Source organism: Colias philodice, chromosome 2, assembly GCF_061535455.1.
Source record: "Colias philodice isolate Cphi_HAF_F1 chromosome 2, ilColPhil1 Martin Lab GWU primary, whole genome shotgun sequence".
Lineage (NCBI taxonomy): Eukaryota > Metazoa > Arthropoda > Insecta > Lepidoptera > Pieridae > Colias > Colias philodice.
The window spans coordinates 8,598,632-8,623,616 of NC_143087.1; the positions used below are offsets into that span (position 1 = coordinate 8,598,632).

General features: G+C 33.9%; 1 protein-coding gene across 2 annotated transcripts in view; it reads right to left on the reverse strand.

The window, feature by feature from the left end:
- The window catches only part of LOC149490646 (long-chain fatty acid transport protein 4-like), a 42,665-nt gene extending 18,415 nt beyond the window's left edge, over nucleotides 1-24,250 (reverse strand). Inside the window, exon 1 of one of the 2 annotated variants that reach the window (XM_089706918.1) lies at nucleotides 24,102-24,250. The gene's annotated coding sequence lies outside the window, so the exon portion shown is untranslated. Of the gene's footprint in view, nucleotides 1-24,095 lie in introns of both variants that reach the window. The other variant, XM_089706927.1, reaches the window with a different exon arrangement.
- Nucleotides 24,251-24,985: the final 735 nt, after the last annotated feature.

The following is a 24,985-nucleotide window of genomic DNA, read 5'->3' on the forward strand; positions in this document are numbered from 1 at the left end:
GTACGATTTATAAAATAATATCACAACATGTTCTGACATGTCGTGACTTCTTGGAGCTGACTCATCTCGTTCGATAATTTTTAGTAATAAACTATTATAGGAATTCCGAACCGTTCCTAGCGATAACGACAATGTAATAAAGTCGTAGCATGGATTGTATGCCTGTAAAGCTTTGAGTTGGCTCATATCCATACTAAGTAGGTATTAATTGTAATTTTTCCAAGAAAAATTCACTTGTAACCTTGTAATAAAAACACATTATTAAAAATGAAATAAATAATTAAAAATATCTATATACAAGAGAGGGTATTTGATATATCTAGTAATATCAAATAATCACAAAAGTAATATTAACGATTCGAGTAAAGTCGAACGGTAACACCGTTAAAATAGCTTTACTCACAGTATTAAAAATTCAAATATTAATTAGTACATATTGCATAATGAAATATTTCAAAAGAAAAGTTACTATTTCAAGTAAAATGTAACGGTTGTATCGTTAATTTTAAATATCTTTATTCATGCTATTAAGTATTTAAGCATATTGAAAAATAAACTATTGCTGAAGGATTCATTAAAAACCTCAGCATTTTAAATAAAGTACAACGATTATACCGTTGACTTTAAAGATTAATACTCATTTTTAAGTAAAATATTATTAGAATAGATGTAAAAATAACTCACTGTACCGATCCGACGGGATACACTTTTTAACACTTTTATGCTTTAAGCAATACTTAATACTTAATAGCACCAAGGTTGTAGTCTTGTAGACAACCTTCTCGCGGCGGAAGCTAGACGCCAATGAAAAAACAGCCAGCAAGGGTCTTCACACACGCGGCCTCCGTTAGGAGGCTGCGTGGGGGATGCTGTTCAGGACGATTCGTCCTCTGCAGCAGGTTGATAGCGCTGCCCGCTAATACGGGCAGGTCACTGGGAGGACGAATCGCCCTGTTTGGGGATAGAAATATTTGTTAATTGGGGCACAGTATAGGAGACTGTGCCCGACTTTTTAAACCTTTTCGCATTTTGCGAAGACTCGACCGACCTGTGTTTGGTTTTACGAGCCCGTCTTAGACTTGTGTCTAAGCCGGGGACGGACAGGGAACCCGGGAGCGACACAAAACCGATGGGTGTGATAGGAGGCGCCAATTGCGCGTGGGAGTGGGCGGTGGATTGGCTGGGTACGTTGTGTACCGACTGTGTAGGAGTTATGCAGGGTGAGGCGACAGACGGCGCGATAGGAAGCGCCGTCGCAGGCGAAGCTTGCGTGGGTGGGGGCGTTGTATAGGATTGCGCTATTTGCGCGTGGGAGTAGGTTTGGTAGGAGGGAGTAGTGAGGGGCGCACAGAGTGCGTGGGCGGTAGGTGGCGCTGGAGGCGCAGTGTATGGTGCCGGCATTGTTTGCAATGCCGGTGGTGAGGACGGCGTGTTCGCCTTAGGAGAACGAGCGAGGTTGTTACGATAATATGAGAAATCCTGTCAGTAAGAGACCTGAACGACGCGATAGAGTACCGCTATTTCAGTAGTAGTAGCACCTAGAAGGGTGAAGGTATTCTGGAAAGCGGAACTGAAGGCCCGGTCAGCAGCACCAGCCACCTAATAGACAGTGTTCAGTGCTGCACCACTATAATCTGCAAAATGACTCTGACGGTATGAAAATGTGGAGTACATTTTCAAAATATCAAATGATAATATAGTTGGAATAAAAATCCTATTTGCCTCCGTCTACCCAAAAGACGTACGGAGTAGCTAGTAGTAGTTGGTTGAATTATAATAAGTATAGTTAAAATCCTTTATTACTGACTGGATAAATTTGGCTCCTTTCCTATCTGACGTTCATATAGCTGTTGACTGCCTAGTGTTATGCACAAACACTATTATAAATAAGTCACGTTATGTAGTCCCGAGACTTTCGGTATATAAGTTCTGATGTAAATCATAATTATATCTTAAAACTGAATTGATTAAAAGTAACGTACTTAGCTGTAGTAATTGCAGTTTTGGGACACAGATAAGCTCTTTATCATTTTAGTCTCTTGAGTTCAGTATATTTGTTTCCAGTACAGAGTTTATGACCTATCAGTTTTAAATAAATAATTCATGCATTGTACTGAAAGTACCAGCCATGTTTAGATTATGATTGCGACGTTGGCTCTAAACATTAAAAGATACCGCACGGTTTAGTTGGATGTTAAAAATCTGTATTATAATTTAAACCATTTACCTGTTTTGTTATTTTATTGCCTTATTCAAGGGGTGACCTTTTAAATTTACTTCTGACCCCAAAAGTAAGGATCAAGGTCTCTTCTTGTCCGCTTGTAGCAGGTTGGGTTAAAACTGTGTGAGTTGAGACATTTGGTAATTCTATGTTAAGATGATTCAATGATGCTTCTGCAGAGTTCTAATTGAATAAATAAAGGTTTGAGTTTGAGGTATTTTTGCCTCGTCGGGATCAGCTGTTGCTTCATTTTGTAAGTAACATCTAAATGCGTAATTGAAAGTCGTTACTGGCGCTTTCGCAGATTTACGCTAAAGATAGTGGAAATTGTAGTAACTTTAACTTTTCAAGCCCAAAAAGGTTAACTAAGGTACGCTTGAACCAATCTCATAAGTTCTAATACTTTTAATCATTATGATTAACTTTTTGGTTCTTATTTGATTAACTTTTCATCTGGGATTGTTAATATATTATATAATATAAAAATTTGTGTGATTTATTAGTAGGTATACTATCTGCACACCTTACTCTTTCAAATAAAGAAATAAGTAATTACTTATGTATTCAAATTCACATTGGCGTCACATTGTACACCAGGTGGGTAACAAACAGGTCTCAATGAAGTAAGCTTCAAATTACGGTCAAGTGTTTAATAGCTGTGTTTTACCTGAAAATAAAACACATATTAAATACTTACCTATATTTGAAGCTTACACTTAACGTCCACCTGTTGTGGATTTCGACTCAATGAAAAAACATCCAGCGCCCGCACATTATCGTGCACCCCGCCACCTGGTGGAGAGGTGTGCGAGAGAGATAGCATATATACAACGGAAAGAGAGGGCAAAATAGGCGGAAAAAGCTAGGTGCCTTCTCAATGAAGTAAGCTTCAAATTACGGTCAAGTGTTTAATAACCTGTATTATTTTGTAATAAAGTTAACATTACGAAATAATAATAATTATTAATAATGTCTAAGTAGTTGTTAAAAAGAAGACTATTTGTTTATAAGCAAGAAAATAAAACCAATAAATCAACAATTAAATAAATACAGTATAACAATATTATAACTGTATGACGACTCCATACATGTTTGTCCCGAGTCGGCCAGCGGCAGCGCGGCGAGTTTGCAAGAATGACTTCGCGCACACCCGCGTTCGCGATAGCGAGCTATTAGACTCCGCCCGCCAAGCAGTGGATTTTTTTTTGTGTATCGTCTTAAGCGTGGGAACTAGGGAGAGAACTTACTGTAACTGGGGTATTTGTAACCGAAGTTCCTAAAAAATGGTCACATTTGTTTGATTTGAGGACAATTTTTTTTATTGTTAAGAATTATTTATGTGCACGTTAATTAAATTAATTATCAGTAGTCTATTTTAAAATTAGAACATTAAGGGCCGATTTTTCAATGCTTGGATAAAACTTATTCGTCGAATAATGTATAAAACTACCATTTTAAAAACGTATTCTAATTGCCCGTATTTGACAGTTTACGTGACATTTTAATATTATCGTGTAATACTTTATTGGACGGATAAGTTTTATCCAAGCATTGAAAAATCGGCCCTTAATGCTATTAAATAATATGATATTTAAAAGCACTCACGCAATTTATTTTTGAGAAATATTTTTGCCACCGGTGAATATGTAGTTCAGAATGTAGTACTTACAATTTATTTTCTATAAATAGGAAAATAATTCATAAATATATTTTAACAAGTTTGATTTTAAAAATTGCACCTTGAAGTGCTATTGAAGCTGAGTACCTACCTTATATTATGTCATATGTGGAACATAACGATATTACAAATAAAGTCAGGGTTTTATCTAAAAATCAACTTTTTGTTACAATAATTTTGACTTTTACGTAACTGCTATTTATATCTTCTTTATGGTAGGTACTCAGCCAATAAAAAAGAACGCAAATTACATTTTATATGTAAATCCATTTACGGTTAAGTCCTACGTGAACTTGGTCTTGTATCGAATGAATGTCCTTATTACACAGTCATGTATAATTATTTAACTAGGTACTTATGGCTAAATGTTGTCTTAATTGATGAGTTGTATTACTTGTTCAGAAATAAAAAAAGAAATGGATTTAAAACGTCTGCCCCTCCAATTTACATGCAATAAAAGTTCTCGACAAAATAATGTTTAAAGTACTTAATTTTATCTCACTTTGGTTGAATTTACAGAACCGAAGCTGAATAAAAACTTTGATTCACCTTGCCATCAATTTTGACCATTACTTGATTAAAAATATGTACGTTGTGAAAATATATTATATAATTTAAATAAACCTACCTGTCGTTAAAGTAAATAAAACTACAGTATATAATTATTTACTTCTTTCAGAATGAAAATGGCTTACGAATCGATAAGACAGGACGACAACCTGTGTTTATGAGTAGGTACTTTTACAACAATAGTTCTATTTGAGTAAGGTTGTTTCTAGCGTAAATCCGTAAATCAAACGCACGCGACGGAAGTTCCAAAAAGAAAGTAAAGGTCAACGAACTTTCATAATATCGCTTTGTTGTAGAGAGTGAAACCGAAGCTATCGAATTTCGTCATAGCTCAGCCTTCACGTTCGATTTCTGTGGTCAAGAAAGCATTTTACTCGGCTTTAGAAATATCATATTATCAATAATGAAAAGCGAAAGTCATAATCATTTTTCAATAAACTTTTTATTTATCAAAGTTAACATGTGCATTAATTATAATAAATGAATCTAAAAATGCATGTTTAAATTTTAAGAGAAACGAATAATTTAGCGAGAGTTGCAAGTCAGATGGCGTGCCATATTTCATTTATTATTTTAATTAATTAGATAATTATTATCAAGTAGCCATGTTAGGCATTTTCTGTCTGAGACAGAAAGTGTGAAGTGTCTTATTTTGGGTGCTCTATTACAAGTTTATATGTATGTACTATAGTTTTGTTGAAATATCTTGTAATTCCGCTACTTGTATGTTATTGAAAATATTCTATTGATTGATGAGATAAAAGTACTGTCCATTTTAAGGAGAAAAATAACTGGTTCTAAGCTGGTTACTCTAAGCCAAATATGCCATGTTGTTCTCAATTTAATATTTGGATTGGGACCACGTATTTTTAGAGCAAATATATTTTCATATGTTTGTTTAGTTTCAAACAAACCGCTTAGAGCATGATGTCATTGTGATGTTTCTACGCACAGTATATTTTAAGCTTTACCCTTCTATTCTATTTCCTTTGCTCAAGTTAACAAACGAAAAAAAACATGATAATTTTATTTTAATCAAAGTAAAACTGTATTTTTAATGATATGTTGCATAATAGAGAATATTAATTACATGTAGTTACGCACTTCTTAATATTTTAACAAAACGCCAGGACAGTTCAGCCTTTACTTTTATTCTTACAGAAACATAAGAATAATGTGTGTGATAAACTCTTAGGTGATCTTCACACTGCCCCGCACCACGCTGCATGTTGCGTGACTGCGTGTTTAACGTTACTTAAAAGTATCTCCGTTTGTATAGAAAACACACACAGTCCACTGAAAACACAGTCAGACACTGAAAAATGAAAATGCAACCACGCGCGTTCATGCGGATCACGCGCATACACGCGGAGAAACATGCATCCCCGCGCGTAGGTGCGGGGCGAGATGCAAGGTATGGCACACCGAATCCCGCAGTGCCGCGCGTCGTGATGCTCAGTATTGCACTATCACCACAGAGAACGGCGAATAAATGAGAGCCGCCGTGCTCGAATCTACAAACGCACCTACGCGCGTGAGTGCGCAAAAAACCCGCACGATGATGCAGATCTGCACTCCCGCAGGAACGCGCGTAGGTGCATCGACACGCAATATGCAGCATGATGCGGGGCAGTGTGAAGATCGCCTTCATCACCGTAAAAGTACTGCGTAATAATAGACAGTTTAAGTAACAATGACTTATATTTTATCATTTGAAAGTCATTAAACTTACTAGAGCCTAACAAATTAACATAACGCAGACATCGGAGATTTGTGTAGTAAGATCAAATTATGTAACAACAATACGTTTTACAGATAATGAGCAAATTTGGTTACACAAACCTTGCTTGAAGATACACGTATTTATCATAAGAACACATTTTGTATATTTTATACATATCTAGGAACTAGTGTAATAGAAATAGAAATTGTAAATGAAAATTTATTTATTCATTATTCATATGAATTCACTCATATCAGACGTAAAGTTAAAAGTTTCTTATTATTTCGTCGTATTGAAACATTAATTATCTTATACTTTTAGTTTTGTACAAATTTTCACTTAATTTTCACAGCAACGTTATACCTAGCAGTCTAGATTGCTCGCGAAGATGCACTGGGATTTCAGTCTATTTTTGAATACTAAACGTATTCGCCTTGTATACGCTATGATATTATATGAACGTAATACACATAACTTTTTTATTCCTCAAGATTCCAGAGAGCAGGGTCTGCCTTTCGCAACATGGTAGAATTTCAATATGTATTGTCTTAACTTTTACCATATTATGACGTTGTCGATGCATATATTTTATTCTTTAAATTACAGGACAGAATTTATTAATATGGTGATTTTTATGATAGAACGATAACTGCAAAGAGAAAGCAAAGACTATAAAGAAAAAGTGCTTATAAATTGATATTGAATGTTAATGGTTCTTAAGATCATTGCAAAATATAGGCAAAATTTGAGCTACTTTAAAGTGAAAATGTGCTTCACCATCTCATTAATCCAGGTTATTATGTGTTCATAACAAATATGAAAATATGACTTGATATACTTTAACCGTTACTGGATTTTAAATTTTTTAACTTCTTTAGACAGCCGCCGGCTGAGCCTCCAATGACTTGTCGTCGTCGACTAATTTCTAGCCTTGAGCCTAATTAAATTCTACACCCTTTTTTTAGTGGGAAAATCTTGCATAGATACCCTCGGCCTTCGGGGAAAAGGCCGTGGGTTATGTTATGTCGGATTCCTACCGACCAAAACCCTACTGTGTTCCGTCAAGCCGCATCAACGACAGGACCACGGGCATGGTAGAATTCGCCCGTGACCCCATCAGCCTAGAGCATCATCATAGATGATGTTCTAGAATCTAGAGGTAAGGCGTAAGGAAGGTACCGATCTTGCTCATACCGAATACTAAAATGATTTGTAAAAGCTGAATCAATATATTCTGACGTTTTCATATGTTTTTCTTAGAATTAAATTGTTCCGATTCTAAAAAAAGGTAAGTAACTACCTACCTAATATTTTACGTCAATCCTCACAACAATGATGAGCAAAAAAGAAGAAAAAACATAATTAATGTGTAGTAAGAAATTATTAGATATTCTTATTTAAATAAAAAGGGTGATGTGTAGTGAATACAAAAACAGCTGAAAACCGAGGATTAACCGCATTCGATTAATTTAACTTATTTGTATGCACACTATTGTCTTTCTCTTGACTCAAAGTTGTCTTTGTTCATTGCAGATGGTTAATTTATGTGTCATGGACGACCTTAGGTGTTTGAACTTGGAATTTATAAATACAACCAAAACAACATTGCAATGAATAAACACGAATGCTGATTGCCGTGGATAGCGAAAGTTAAAGTTATATTTTAACTACATATTTATTTTTTTGGATTGTATTTTAAAAATCTATAAAAATATACACATAAATCTAATGTCTATTGTCTGTAATATGCTCAAAAATTTATAATAATATGATTATCGTCAAGAGCGCGAATGAGTTGCATTCAAATCCTAAGCCACTTTGGTAATGTTTTTGCGCTGCATTGCAAAATCATTGTGCAATGATTTTAATACGAAACATAAAGCTAAAAACAAAAATGGTCTTGCGGAAAACACATACATTTATAAAGCGGTGAATTAAAAACATATCGCACGCTGAGAACGAAAGTGACCTAACTCAAAATTTTGCAAAAATGAGTTATACTCATAAAATGACTCAGAATAAGGTATTCTATCATTTAATAAATCAAAAACTATCCTATGTCACCTAGAAACCGAAAAACACGTATGTTGCGTCTCTTTATAATTTGCGTATTTTAACCCATAATTCGACAGAGAAGGTGATAGTAAACTTATTAAAATTTTATTGTATAACCTAGTTTCCATGGTTTTTCTAAACCTCCAAAAAAAGAAAAAAAAATCTACCCTCCACCCTTATGGAGAAAAGCGATGTCCGCCACACCGGGCATTATCGAATCTTAGTAAAAATGACTTGTCCGTCCTAGCGGACTTAATCGAATACGTGAAAGAAGTTGCATAGTATAAAGTAAAAGAATATAATAGTAAAAGAGCCTTTATTTTTTATAAAAGTACAAAGAAACTGTGAAAAAAAGTAATCTAAAGGTGAACGTACTACGGCAGGATCTTCAACTACTGCAGTATCTTCTATCTGGGCTCTATACAAAAAGGTACTCTGTTTCCATTTGTAAGAGAGGGAAAGCTTTTGAATTTGCTTGGGTCTCTTTTTTGTCACAACTGATGGTTCTCTGAGTCTTCTTTTTCTATGCACAGGTGTTGGCAACGAGGGTAAAGACGATATAGAAGGTAGTTTGCAAAATTGGGTTCCTGCGACTGGTTCGGGAAAACTTGCTCTATATTTGGACTCAAAGGCGTCGGGAAGTCGTATGTAAAGGTTAGGTAGATAAGAAGTATCTAACAAGTTGATAGGTACTGAGAATAGATGTAATGTTTTTGTAATACCGACAACTCAAATCTTTTACCTTTCATACCATATTTCGACAAGGTCCGCCGTGACGGACAAGCTGTAAGACACAATAAATACAGGTGTTTCGACGAAGTCCGGTGTGGCGGACAAGTGAAAAACTCGATAATTATTAAGAATAACGTAAGCAAAAGCTATGAAATCGTATTATTTGAACGTTAGTAGACTAAATTCACAAAAAACAAATAAAAAATCTACGCAACATAGGCAAAAAATAATATTTTTTAATAAATTACCTGAAAGAATTTCTTAGTGCGCAGTTTCGCCGACATTTTTTCGCCAACTGTCAAACTCTGGGTTATTACACGCAAAATTTATTTTTCTACTAAAATTTGATCGACCTCCCAATAGCTTAGTAGTTTTTTTGTTGCAAAAATAGAATTAGACGGGGCGGTGGATTTTTTTAAAGTACTTGTCCGGTGGTACGGACAAATTCGAAATAAGGGTTAAACGTCCCTCCGCTAAAATAGTGACCGTTTTAGTATTATGTCGGCACGGTGATTACATTTCTTAGTTTTAAAGTGATTTAATCCTGATTGCGGCGTTTATTTACCGAAAGGTTAGTAAATATTTTGTCAATGTTCTAATCTTAAAAAGACCGTTATTCTTATTAGGTCACTTTTGTACTAAAATGCAGTTTTTGAATTGTGACTTAAATCATATTAAGTCATTTTTGTATTATCAACTATTCTAAAGGTAACGACATATTTCTCGTTATGCCTGTACTTTATTAAATGCTTTCTTTGTTTAAGTGTATTATGTATAAATAGGCCGTTTTAATAATATTTTGATAAGTTAATTTTATGGCGTATTAAAGTTTATGTCGTTGTTTCAATAATAATTTGTTTAAATATTTATGTTTAGGTCATTATATGAAGAGATTAAAGATGATTTTATATTACAAATGGTTCAAGAAAATGAAAAAGAAAACGAAAAATTCATACCCAAAAAGTTATCATGAAATACAAGAGTTTCCTCGCTGAGTGATCATCATCATCTGAGGCTCTACAGCTGCTAGTGGGCCTTGGCCTGGTCCAGTATTTTCTTCCAGATCTCTCGGTCCTTTGTCTGAGTTCTCCAGATTTTCACAGCAATCATTAGATGCCATCCAACCATCGGAGCTTCGGCCCATCTGGTTTTCCATAGAGAAGACGCAGAGGTGCCTTCTTGTCGTCCATATGTGCCTCGTATCCGGCCCAGCGTAAACGGCCTAGTTTTATGGTCTATAAGACATTCGGCTCCTCGTACATTTCATAAAGCTCATGGTTATACCGCGTTCTCCAATGTCCTTTTCCAGCACAGCACCGAAAATCCGTCTAAGGATTTTTCGCTCGAACACCAGCAGGCAATCCTCATTTTTTTGCTCAGGACCCAACTTTCGGACCCGTATGTTAGTACTGGTCTTAGTAGGGTCTTTTATAGCAGTACCTTTATGTTTCGGGATAGCAGTTTCGATCAAAAATATCTTAGAAGGCCGAATCAGCCATAATTCGTTTACATATTTCTGCAGATATTTCGTTCTGGTTTGTTATTAATTATGCCAGGTACACAAAGTCACGTACAGCCACGAACTTGACTTGTAGACCGAGCTTTTGGGCAGTTTGGTCTACAGCAAGATATGCGTTAACAGCAGTAGAGGATCACTGCTGGTAGCGTCATTCCGATCCAGGTCTATATCATCCGCGTATCTCAGTATTTGTATCTATTCGAAAAATAAAATGCCCGATGTCTCAATTTCTGGAATCTCGGATGCATTTTTCTAAGGCTATGTTAATCAGAAGGCTGGAGAGCGCATCACCCTGCCTAAGGCCTTCCATTGCCGTAAAGGTTGCAAGATACTGAATGGATCCGAACGACGCTTTTTTATTTTTTTATCGTCTTTGCTGTAAGTGACACCAATTGTGGTGGAATGTCGATCTCAGTCAACGCTTGGTACAGGAAATTTCGGTGAACATTGTCGTATGCAGCCTTAAAATTCACGAAAATAATATGGTGTGTTATGACATTGAACTCAAGTGTTTCAAAATCTGATCAGTAGTCGAACGGTTAGGGCCCGAAGCGTACTGGTAGTCGCCTAGTTTGTCTTCTGTGTATGGAGATATTCTATTGAAAAGGACATAGGCGAAGATTTTATATGCCGTGTTTAAAAGAGATATACCGTGATAATTCTGGCAATCAAATATGTCACCTTTCTTGTGCTGATATATACCCATCGCTGTAATATATACCCTATGTTACTGCGATGTTCCACTCATCGGGCGTATTAGATTATATTATAAAAACTTAACTATAATTTTTCTTATGTCATTGTTGTGGCAACCTTGTACTTAGTCTGTGGTTCATGTACCTATGCAATGTGTAAGGCAATGTGCTTTTAGAAAGAATTAAGAAAAGTTATTCGTCCTTAGTTTCAGCATATTTAAGCAATTCCACAGAGATGTAATCAGTTCCTGGTGGCTTATGATTTTTGAGTTTCCTAATGGCCAATCTAACTCTATTTGTAGGCAGCGAGATATCTGGGATGTTAGTATAATTTTGTATGGCAGAAGGTGTTTCAGCAGTTTCTGTGCTATTTTGCAGTTCTTGGAAGTACTAATTCCATCTTTTAATAATATCGTTCTTACTATTTAGTAGCTCACTATCTTTACTTTTACAAGCTGAGGTTCTAGGTTTGAAATATTTCCTACCTCTACTCTATTAGTTTGGCTGTAAAAGTTTCTCGAGTCCTTCGTTGAGAAACTTTTAGCAATCTCTTCAAGTTAGTTGACATCAACACATTTCTTCTTCTTTCTCTTGTGTAGTTATTTTTTTTCCTTCGTCGCGCTTTATGCTCTCTCTCGTCTGGAAGTGTAGGTCTGCTGTAACGATAAGTATGCTTCATTCTTTTCGTTAGTAACCTTTTGGCATTCGGCCACTTGTTTCTGCATCGTATCTCATTACCTAGATTTTCTCTCGCAGCTGTAAGTAGAATTTTACTTAGTACTTCCCAGGATCTTACTTGCGTTTTGTTCGCTATTTATCTATCTGCTCTGAGCCAAAATTTTTAGATAAACTTTCACTTTAAGAGGTGCGAAATAAATCTATACTACATAGTATAAAACAAAGTCGCTTTTTCTGTTCCTATGTCCATTTGTATGCTTAAATCTTTAAAACTACGGAACGGATTTTGATGCGGTTTTTTTAATACATAGAGTGATTAAATAGGAAGGTTTTAGTGTATAATTTATTAGGTTTGAAACAAAGTAGGCGAAGCCGCGGGCGGTAAGCTAGTAATATTATAAAGAGGAAAGGTTTGTATGTATGTATGGTTTTCACGCATAAACTACTGAACCGATTTTGATGAAATTTGGCACAGATAATCTTTAGGCGCGGGACATATACAAGCGGCGCGGCGCGCATCGGGCGCACCGCGGGCGCGCCAGCCGGCGCGCCGCGGGCTCGCCAGCCGGCGCGCCGCGGGCGCGCCAGCCGGCGCGCCTCGGGCGCGCTGCCGGCGCGCCTTGGGCGCGCTGTTGGCGTCCGAAAATGATATTTATATAGAGTGGTTAAATGCATTTTCTTCATGCATAATTTAGTAAAATTATGTTTTTTGTGCTAAAAGAGATTTGAAAGTAACGTTAATTTGAAAGTAACGATTTTGTTTTGATAATTCCTTGTAAGTAAATAGCGAGGATAACCCCACGATTGCAAATATATCTTTGTTGGAAATGTTGGAATTTACTTGGAAAATTTTATAGTACTTTTAAAGTAATTTTAAAGTAGTACTGGTGTAATGATGGAAGAAAAGAAGGTTAAAATAACACAAAATTTATATTGTACTAGCGGTCCGCCCCGGCTTCGCCCGTGGTACATATTTCGCAATAAAAGGTAGCCTATGTTCTTTCTCAGGGTCTAAAGATTATCTGTGCCAAATTTCATCAAAATCGGTCCAGTACCTAGTTTATGCGTGAAAACCATACATACATACATACATACAAACCTTTCCTCTTTATAATATTAGTATAGATAAAATATGGTTTTCAAACACAGGTTTACATTTAAACCATATAAATCTTATCATTAAAATCTCAGTTCAAAAGTATTTACAGTACTGATCATTCCACAATATTATTACAATTACAAATAAATAAAAAACACAATCAAAATCAGGATTATCTTTATTTCTGACATTGTAAATACATGGGAACTTTCATTATGCTCTTCTTCATTTTCACTTTCCCTACTGCCATCACCTGTGTAAATCATTTCATCGATTAATTCAATTCACCTTTAAAAACAAAACGAAGAAGGGTATGTAATAGCAGCTCTATATAATTCCACACAGAGAGAACACATTTTTGACTGACAGGCTACCGTCTCCTACCACCCGATTTGTTTTTGATTGTGTATGACCGTGAATTGACCTCTATTTGGATGCGATGGGGGAAGCGCGCCTGCGGTACGCCCGCGGCGCAACCGTGGCGTGCCGCCTCGTCGCCTTTCCAAAATTCTTTCATACAAAATGTATAAGAAGGACGTGGTGCAAAACAGATTCAAGAGGTGCGCTTATGGCACGCCCGCGCCCGCGCCGCTTGTGTTTGACCCGCGCCTTAGACATTGAGAAAGAACATAGACTACCTTTTATTGCGAAATATGTACCACGGGCGGAGCCGGGGCGGACCGCTAGTTCCTAACTAAAACTGCACTTTTGTATTACTTTTTTTAATTAATTATACTGAATTATAATTTTTTGTTGATTAATAATACCAATATTAGAGTTGATTGCCCATAGGTATTAAGTAAATAGTAAAAATGAGTCTTGAAACTAACAATAAATATAATTTCTTAGTTAACATTTGGTTTCATTAGACTACTTCCCATTAATATTTTAATACTAAGTTGACATAATTCAGGTTACGTCCAAATGCATGCATAGAACAAAAATACTAAAGTGACTCATTCCCAAACTAGTCAAACTTCAAAGATGATTTACAAGTTTTCAGTACTAAAGTGACGCAATATCTAATGGTAATTTTTAAAAAAAGATAAAAAATATTTAAATTTAATTTAATTTATTTTTTAAGGATTGTATGGGTGGACAATATCCTCTAAAATGATATCAGACTTTAATATCTTATATAACTTTGCATGCGAACAAATTATGACATGATTTGTAAATAGTTCTGTAAATTACGAACACTTTTTTGATGATTCCCAAAAAACACGAATTTCGTATTAGGTCACTTTCGTTCTCAGCGTGCGATATTGATATTATCTACCGTGTATGTAAAAACATATGTACACGGTTAAAGATAATACAAAAATTACAGACCTATAAAAATCTGTGGAAAAGAAATCAATTAATAATCTATCTACTGATGAAATAATTCGAGACTCAGAAGAAGGTCTTTCATAGGGTTTCTTTAAAAATTGAAATGGTAAAATCATTAGATAATAGATACAATATTTAATAAATGAAACTTCTAATAGTCATACAAAATAACAGTCATGCTGCTCAAGTTATTACTAAGTAATCAGAATTACGGGTATTTTGCTCAAGTCTTGAAAGTGATGAAACCAGATGATGGTAATTATTATCTCAATAAGTCAATATTTAGCATTAATAGCATTTCCTATTTTCTTTTACAGCGAAAGTAACGAGAAGCAGCCTAAATGAAAAGCTTTCTTGCACAGTCTTGTCAGTTCCTCTTGCATAATTTACTTCCCAATATATTTATAGTACTTATGTAGTTAGTGAATTTTATTTTGAAACTGTCACATGCTGACCTACACCGTATACCTCAAAACAAGTTGAGTGGCTCTGCGACAGGTTATTACCTAATATCAACTGTTATGCCATATCACTATCGATTGGCATTGACTTTAGATAAAACGTGCAGCTTTATTGCAATTGGTTTACGCCATACTCGAAATAGATGTGGGTATTCAATTAATATTTTCGTGGACCTAAAAAGATATTAGATTTCGCGATCGTACATGCACCATTTATCAAAATTGCACTACAATATAGACATGCATTTTAATAGACTATTAGGTACACATTTTTTCTATATTTTTTTGCATGGCTAATGCTAATGCTTAGGCTTTTGAAAAATGTTTTTATAAGCTTCAAACTGAACTTAATAACCGACGATTCGATTTATTCTAGAACCTAGATTAGGTATCAAATGTTTTATTTTTTACTTTTCCGTTTTTGAAGTCGGTATTTTTTAACGTAGGTAAGGTAACGGCACCAGTCGTGGACAAGCATCCAGTAATGGACAAAATAAATATTAAATTTAAATATTAAGACCAAAATTAACGTTACATAATTTGGCAATACTTAAAATAAAAGTTTGGTTCATAAGCTATCAAAATACGACATTTCATCTAATTCGGCCAAAATGTTTGAAGATGGCAGAACGTTATGTTTAGTTGCTGCGACTCGTTTCGAAGAAATCCGTTTTTACTAAGAAAATCTTTAAGGAAGTGAGGACACAATTTTGGTTATAAGAATTTTTGTATAAATGACAGCAAAATTTGATATTACTATTATTTATAGTAGTTAAGTGTACGAAATATTACACAATTTAGTATCTTGATAGGTTATGTTGTTTAAATAAAATTCATCAGTGTCCATAACTGGATTTAATTCTATGGATATATCCATTTATGGACATATGTCGAAAATAAACTTTTTTTAAAGGTATTAATGACATGCGCTTTTCTGTATTGTCTTTTCTTTCTGATTAATAATATACCTATCACGACCATTTCAAACAAAGGGTTCCAATATTGTACAACAATTGTCCATGACTGGATTTGCTTTGGTTCCTATAATGGACAGTGATATTTTTTGTTAAAATTACACTAATGGGTCCAACAACATAATATCTATCTAAACATGAAGAATATATTTTAGAACAATGGGTCATTATGTGCTGTGCGACTCGTTCTCGGCTTCATTCTCTATCACTGCGTAGAGAAGTCGCATACTTATGCGTATTGTAACTCATCTATCATAGAGAGTTCTCTGATGAACTGTTTGGATCGTTGTCTGCTGCTAAATTCCACCACCATATAGCACACACGCTTAAATTTCATCCACACCATCTTGACAACAGTTTAAAAAAAGCTTTTTGCCTCGTGCTACAATTTGTAATCCATATCGATGGACCGATCAGATTAAGGCTGCTGGCGGATTCAGATTGGCGATTCACTTCACGAGTGTAGCGGAATGCCAGGCAGCAGAGAGATATGGCGGAACATCGTGAAGCGGGTAACATCTACCCCCCTAGAGTGATATGACGAAGAAGGAGAAGTCCCAAAATGGATGGAATGGCAGTACTTTTTTTAGTTATATTTTTCATCCCTGACTTAATGAGAAAAAAAACCATATTGGTGTTTCTTAACGGACATAACTCGTATTTAACGATGCATTTATCCAATTTTTGCCTAGAAAATGGAAATTAAGACTGTTTTAAATATTATAAGTATGCAAAATAATTAATAAGTATTATTTTTTATAAATACATCCCCGATTTATTGTATTCCAATCATCATTTTCAAGATTCTATTGATAACTATAAGTCTTCTCCAAGTGTAAATAACTGGAGAAACGACATTAGGTACAGTCCATAAATAGGTGTTCATAACTGGATGTTGTCCAAAACTGGGTGTCCATCATTAGATTTTTCACTGTCCAACACTGGTGCAAAAAAGTGGTTTTTTAATTTATAAATAACTTCATTATTTATGCATTGTAATCTTTTTTCTAACATTGGTTACGTTAAACTAACATTGAACTAAAGGTATAACTAAACAATATCCAATAAAGTTAAAAAACCTACGAGAAATTTGCAAAAAACTTCAATTTTTTCCTTAATCTGTACAAGACTGGTGCCGTTACGTTAGTTATTTTTATAAAACAAAACACAAGATATTTACAAATAAGTATATATATGATACATATTGTATTACCTACAATGTAAAAAAATAACCCCCATTATATTACAAGTTTAAAAGTGTATTGTTTATTTCAATCTTCATCTAACTACAGGTCAAAGGCACAGGTCATGTTACTGAGTACCATAACTTGCGTCATTTTCTTTTTATGTATTTCTATTAATATTCGCAAGTGTTGTATTATGTAATTCTGGTAATCATTAATAAATAATAACCCTGAAAGTACCTACTCCCAGAGCTGATATCTGATACCTCAACACCGAAACGGTGATGTGGGTAATAAAATATTTGAATAATTAACAGAAACATATATAATTAAATTAAAATTTAACGTTATAATATGTAGGTACGTATACAGGTTTTAGTAAAAAAATATATCTGGTGATCTAAAGGCCGAAATTCCACTCATTGACCCTTATACTACCTTGAGAATGCGTGTTACATTTTAGTAACTAGATGAACTAGGTAAACCTTTTTAGACCAGTTTCATTAAATCAAGTTATTAGAAGTTTATATGATTCTGTGCGTGTGTTTAATTAGTTAACCGGCCTAGATAACATCATCAAATCGTTACAAGATCTTTGACCAAATGCTCGGTTATGTGAAGAAGGCAGCTGATGGACATCTATTTGTTAATACTATAATATACCTACCTATATGACATTCCAAATACTATAGGAACAACTTTACTCTTTATTAGGAATACAAGGCGTCCGCGTCATCATAAAACAAAATTACACTAGATATTTATCAAGGGATACTGTTTACAAAGGGATCTCATCAAAACAGCAATTTCTATGAGGTAATGGTACCCGCAACTCATAAATATCTGGCATTGACGTTCTATATGGTAACGACAATGTAATTAGTGTACGTTAGCCCCATAGTTGCATCAAGACCATTGGATTTCATTGTATATGAGGTACGAGTGAAGGGTAGCCTTGAAGACGTCTGTAATTTATGGTTTGAGCGAAATTTTTTAAGTGAAACTTCTTTATGCGCGTTGAGAGTAAAATTTCAAGGTCGCGTCATGGCAATACCGTCACGCAATGGGGTATGGCGACGATTTTGTTATCTTTGAATCTTGCCAAAGAAGTTTCACTTCTGACACGTGTGCTCAGCACACTATAGCTATATATAGCTAATGTTTAATTTGAAAACCTGACAAACAAAGGTAGGTAGAGTAATTCATTTTTCATGTTTTTACACTTATGTATAGTTTTACTAGTTCCCTAATCTTAGTACCACAGTTATACATTTATGTAGGTACCTATGCACTATACAGTGACATCCTTTGTTTGTATGCATATTATATGCATACCAATCCTTTGAATTATAAATACAATTATTATTATAAAATCTTTACAACACGTAACTGGTTTGAAAAATCGTAAGAGTTGTGATTTTTCTTAAGTACCTACTTACCTACCTAATATTAAACACTAGGTTTCCGCCCGCGGCTTCGCCCGCGCAGTCAAAGAAAAACCCGCATAGTTCCCGTTCCCGAGGGATTTCCGGGATTGCGTTATTTTCCCAGGATAAAAAGTAGCCTATGTCCTTTCTCGGGTATCAAAATATCTCCATACCAAATTTCATGAAAATTGATTCAGTAGTTTAGGCGTGATTGAGTAACAGACAGACAGACAGAGTTACTTTCGCATTTATAATATTAGTATGGATTGATTAATTTTATAAATAAACTTGCTTTTTGGAAAGGATGACCTTTTAGGTAATTTTAAAAGAAATAAATTAAATTATTGACTATGTGTCTATATATTTTATGCGTCATTAACCCTTAATTTGGTATAGGTAGTCCGGTGTGACGGACACTTGTTTAAAATAAATCCTGCCAAGTTTTTATTTCATGTTCATCGATTTCTAATCGATTAAATGTTTATTTATACCATAAACAAATAGTAAATAAAACCGGCCAAGTGCGAGTCGGGCTCGCGCACAAAGGGTTCCGTAGCAGCAAATATAATAAATTACAGTTAAATCAACCTATCTCAAAAACTATAAGAGATACTTTGATCAAACCAAAAATCGTTGAAAGAGTTAATTAGCATGCATCACCTCTATTTTTTTTAGAATTTTATACCCCGTAGTTATAAAAATAGAGGGGGGGGGACATACTTTTTACGACTTTGAGAGCTGATATCTCAAAAACCGTTCACTTTAAGAAAAATGTTTTTTAGAAAACTTTATATCATTTTAAAAGACCTTTCCATTGATACCCCACACGGGTATGTACATCGAAAAAAAAAATTTCATCCCTCAGTTACATGTATGGGGGGCCCCACCCCCAATTCTTTTTTTTACTATTTAGTGTCATATTTTTGTAGCGGTTCATACAACACATATTCCCATCAAATTTCATCACTGTAGTACTTATAGTTTCCGAGTAAATCGGCTGTGACAGACGGACAGACGGACAGACGGACAGACGGACATGACGAAACTATAAGGGTTCCGTTTTTGCCATTTTGGCTACGGAACCCTAAAAATTAAGTAATGATTGTGACAACATTGCATATGTCAGTTGGGACGTAAAATGTCTGCGAAAATGCAGCCACCTGTTTTGCTCAAGGTATTTATACCTATTTTTCTTATTTTTTGTGGAAAAATGAATTGAATTATATATTTATTTATTAGATAATAAACATTTCAATCATTATTTACAAAAACATACACACTTTATTACATTTTTATGGTGTTTATTTGTAACCAAAATGTTTTGTCCGTCACAGCGGACGTTGCTAATTGTATAGAAAAGTACCACTTTATTACTATGTCCGCTGCGGCGGACACCGCCAAAATGTGGGTGCTTCTGCTTGTTTGGTTATGGTTCTGAGTTTGGATTTTTTTTTCTTTGCCAACAGCCTAACCGCGCAAGTCAAATTATTGCTTTAGTGCCGAATGAACATGCACCTTCCGATGCTAGCGAAATATCAGATTCGGAAACTGAATTGCATGATGCAAGTACTAATTCTTCCACCCCTTGTTTTCTCCTGCACCATATTCCCTTGCTAACGTAACGATAGATACATCCGACGATGAAGAATTACACTCCGAAGATTCTGATAGACCTGCTGATGACCAGAGTCTTTCGTGCGTAAATTGGCGAGTCTTTTTTTGAAAATGTTCTATCTCTATCTGCTATTCCTAGATTGCCTGCAACGCCTATAACAACAATAGCTTCTTGATTAGCACCCCAAAAAATAGGTACTAAGAAACCACCCACAGTCAAAGCCAAAAGACCAAAAAAAAAAAACAACTTTCAGCTGATTTACAATTATTGGAAAGTAACTCAATTCCGTCACCAAGCGACAATAGAAGAAGGTGAGGAGGATGATTACATAGACATGCCAGAAGATGATTCACCTTTGAGTTTCTTTCACCTTTTTTTCTCAAGATATTTTTACTAGTTTCGTAGAGCAGACAAACTTATATTCAGTTCAAAAAACCGGCAAGTCAATTCAACTAACAGAAGAAGAATTTAGACTTATTTTTTAATTTTCATACAAAATAAACATGAATTGTTTTTTTTTTTAATTTCCATATAAAATAAACTGTACTTCGGTATCAAATACAGTTCTAAAATGTTCTATTCTGTATTTTTCTTTAGTAAAAAAAATAAAATTAACTGTGGTTTTTATTTTCCGTAATTTGGCAGTGTCCGCTGTGACGGACACCAGTTTTCCCAGCAGTGGGCAATGGTAGATTTTTTTTTTCATTTTTCGAGAACTTTATGACATACTCCTGAAACCACAAAATTGTCAAATTCATATATTTTGAATATTTTTATCCGTGCCAAATTAAGGGTTAATATAGAGCCACAAAAAAATAATATAGACTACAAGTTGAACTGTTTCGTATTTTGATGGCTGCAAATCGCAATTAATTTCTGAATACTATTTATGTTAGTTGTATTCAGAAATAATTGCGAACTATAACTAGTTAGTTTCTATAACTAGTTAGTTACTAGAGCAAAACCTAATATTTATAAGCTTTACGTCAAAAATAAGATATCATGCCACTCCCATACATTACACTTCGAGGTCTAATTAATATTAAGTATATTAAATAAAAGTAGGCTCTTATTTATATGTTTACAGAGGCATTACTGCTATTTACCTAGCTTCATATTGACACAGAATAAGCAACGCAGACAATAGGTAATAATTTGTTTGCGTAAAACACAATTATTGGTTTCGTAATAGGAAGCACTTTATTGTGACAACAGCCATACAATATGAATAGTTATAAAATTTTTACCTAAGTAACTACTCAGAGATAAAAATCTCATTATTAAAATATCCGTCATCCATATAGAAACTCTAACTACTCTTGTACTACTATTTACTCCTTTGCTCTACTTCTTCTTCTCTTTCGTTCAGTTTTTCTTCAATCCAAACCGATCTTTAAATAATTCAGCAATAGGTAATTAATTTTCATGCTGGAGTTAAGGATTAAGTATAAATCATATATAACCTTAACCACAGACTAATAATAATATACTACATACGTCCTTAGCATAACAATGGCGCAAAGATTCAGTCGCGTAAATACTACTACATATAAATAAATAATTTAAAAATAATATTGTTTCTAAATAATAATGTTTGAAGAAATTTATAATGTATCTAGTTACTTATCGCAAATTCTAGAAAAACAATAGGTAAATGACAGAGAACACTCAAAATGAAAACTAAATAGCTTTATAATTAACCACATCTTCATTAAAGTAGAATAGATTGATAATAATGGTTAAAGTGATTGATTGAAAAAGTTAATGGCTTTACCTATTTATTGCCTACATATTGCCTATTTACGTACACTGTAGGTATGTCCCTTGACTAGAGTAACTAATAATAATCTATGTATAAATTGCTAATTACTTTAATCAAAGGCATCAATCATTCCGTTGTGCTTGTGAATATAATAAGCAAATTATTTTTATACGTTTGGATTATATCTAAAAATTGATGGATAAGAAAAAAATATTTGTATTTAATTACAGATTGTTAAAATAACAGATAAGGATAAAATAGCAATTAAATAATCGGTTGTGATTTAAAACAATAATAACGTTTATATCAGGCGCACTATTTTAGTTTTTATTATAATACATATTTTCTTTCTTAACCTTACTCTGTTTTGAACTTTTAGCATATTTTATTTTAAGGTTAAATTAAATTTAAATATTATTAAAAAAATTCCAGTTAAGTATATTTGATTTGCTTTAATTATTTAATCAAAATCGACCTCTAAGCTTATTAAGGAAGTTTTTTTGTTCCTTTATTAACTAGACCCAAGAACAAATACTTAATTGAGTTCATCACACAAATATTTGCCCTGACCGGGGATCGAACCCGGGACCATCGGCTCAGTAGGCAGTTACTTTACCACTGCGCCAACCGAGTCGTCAAAGTGAAAGGATATCATTTGAAAGCAGTAAAAATTTAAAGTAAGGTATTAACTATTAAGAATTAATAAAAAAGGCGGTAAGATCAATAATTTCTCCTATTTTCCGTATCTCTGAGTTGATAGAAATGTCGCCATTAAAAACGAGTCGTTTATGAAGAAATAGCTTCCGCATGCAATAGTCGCTTCATTGTAGCATAATATTATAATAATAATCGGAACATGGTGCAAGCAGTTAGGAAACACAATCTGTGTTATTAAAAAAAGTAGTGTTGACGTTAAACGTATGACAACTCCTTTCATAAACAAAGCATGGATTTTTAAAGACCAAAGAGACCATTGTCTCTACCACACTACTGTATTGTAAGTTGTTGAATATTATGATGATTCTGCCTTTTTTGTATTATCTTTTTTGTACTGAACATTAGAACATTGGCATCGCTTCAGTCCGTCAGTCTATTTTGTTTTCAATTAGCACTTAAATCTTCAATACATTTTAAGTGCATGGACAATGTTATTTTTCAAGGCAAACTGCTAAAAAGTCGTAAAGTAAGAATGTTGCGTTGTTTAATTCATGAACACCAGGATTTTAGTTTCATATTTATACTGACAATGTGCAACCTAAGGCGCAACCAATGTCCTATTGAAATAATATCTACTAAATAATAAGTCACGTAGTGAGTTATGATATAATATTATATTCTTTACTAATTACGTAATAGAAGATAAGACTTAATAAGTTTTTTCTATACGTAATCGTAATCAGTATAACAATCACAAATGTGTTATCATCAGAGGATTAGCATTTTGTATATACATATGTATATCTTTAGAGTAAACGATAAACAAAAATCAATTAAAAATATGCAAAAAACAATGTTTATTCTTGTACCTAAGTATCCCATTTTCTCGGTGAAGATTGAAAAGTGAAGATCAATAAACTCATGTTTTAAATGATATCATTAATAAAGTTTTCATTCAATTTGTACACAACAAGCTCAGTCCTCGAGAAAGTAAAATTTTACATAAGTCTTAACATTCAAAACAATATGGATTCACAGAAATAACCATTAAATAAGTCTGATTTCACATGAATGACCTCCCTAATTCATGTGAAATCAGACTTTTGAATTACAGTGTGAGAAAATATTAATTTTGTGAGACAAACGCGAGTTATACGAAGTTAGATAAATGAATTAATGTCTTTATTATTTACCTGCAATATTTACGGTACAGTTAAATTATAAAATTTTTAATTAAAAGAAAATAAGGGTTTGAATATTTTTTTAGTTAACTATTTTTTTTTAGGTAAGTAGAATATTTAGATTTTTGAGACGTAGTAGAGATGAATGAGATAGCTTTATGTATCTACTTATTTTCAATCAAAATTCTAAAAGCTTGCTGTAATAACGACGAATAAAATTAAAAAAAATAATTACATATTACGATAACTACTTAGGCTTCCCTTTTAGTCCGCAAAAATGTCACAGCCAGTAAGCAAAATTTATTTAATTCGTTATATTAAAATAAATCATAATCACTGGTTATCAATTGTTTGATTCTTGGAAGATACTCCATAATAATACAAGATATCACTTTTTTACTATTTTTAGTTTCTAACATAAAAAAAAATTAAGCAATACCTAGCTACTAATTTCACATGAATTTAATCGCGTTTAAAATCTACATAATTTCCAATCCAATAATTAGTTATTTACAAAAATTAAATTATACACACTTACAATTGATAAAGTCTCCCTTGTATACAATCAAACACGAACTTATGTTATCGGAACTTATCGTAAAATTGGACGTTAACGCCACCACTGAGCACGCGTGCTTGGTACTGTGTGAATGTCTGAACTAGGCGGAAAGCAGCGCCCGGTGGGGTGGGTGATCGTAATCAACTGATAATACAGCACCGTGGGAGATAGAAACACCAAGAACGCATCTCACCATTCAAGTGTGCACAAAAACACCAATCAGCCTCCGACACTATAGTGCATTCGAAAGTCGAGATGTTGGTTATTGTGCTAAATATGATTGAAGCTATCTCTCACCTCACCTTTCTTCGGCCTGAGTGTGCGATTATGATGGAGGGAGTATTAGCGAATTAAAAAGCTGCTTTGAATATGCACACTGGATAAACACTTTGATGTGGCTATCGCTTATGGCTTAACAAAGTGAAAGCAAAACTTTCATCGTAGATATTCGTTAATTTTATGCCCTCGCTTATCTTTGTGTTATTGAATCTCCTAAAGTATTCGCTAACTTATATTGGATTGAATAACTTTGTTAAAATTGAGGTCCCAATGTTTTATCAATAAAACTATTTACTTCATTACTTTTATCAAAACTTAAATTTTAAAAGGGAAGTTTACACCAAATACATTTTATGGAAATAAATAAAAACTTCGGTATTTTAACAATTCCTTAGATTCGGTATTTTAACATTTAAATAACTAGGTATCTAATAAAAATCTCTTATTCTTTATTATTTATTTTCCAACACAAGTAATTTACAGGTATGTACTATACCCAAAACATTACAAGGCAGTTACTTAACTAAAATTACATAATTTTTTATAACTAAGACAGAATATAATAATATTTTTAAATTTATATA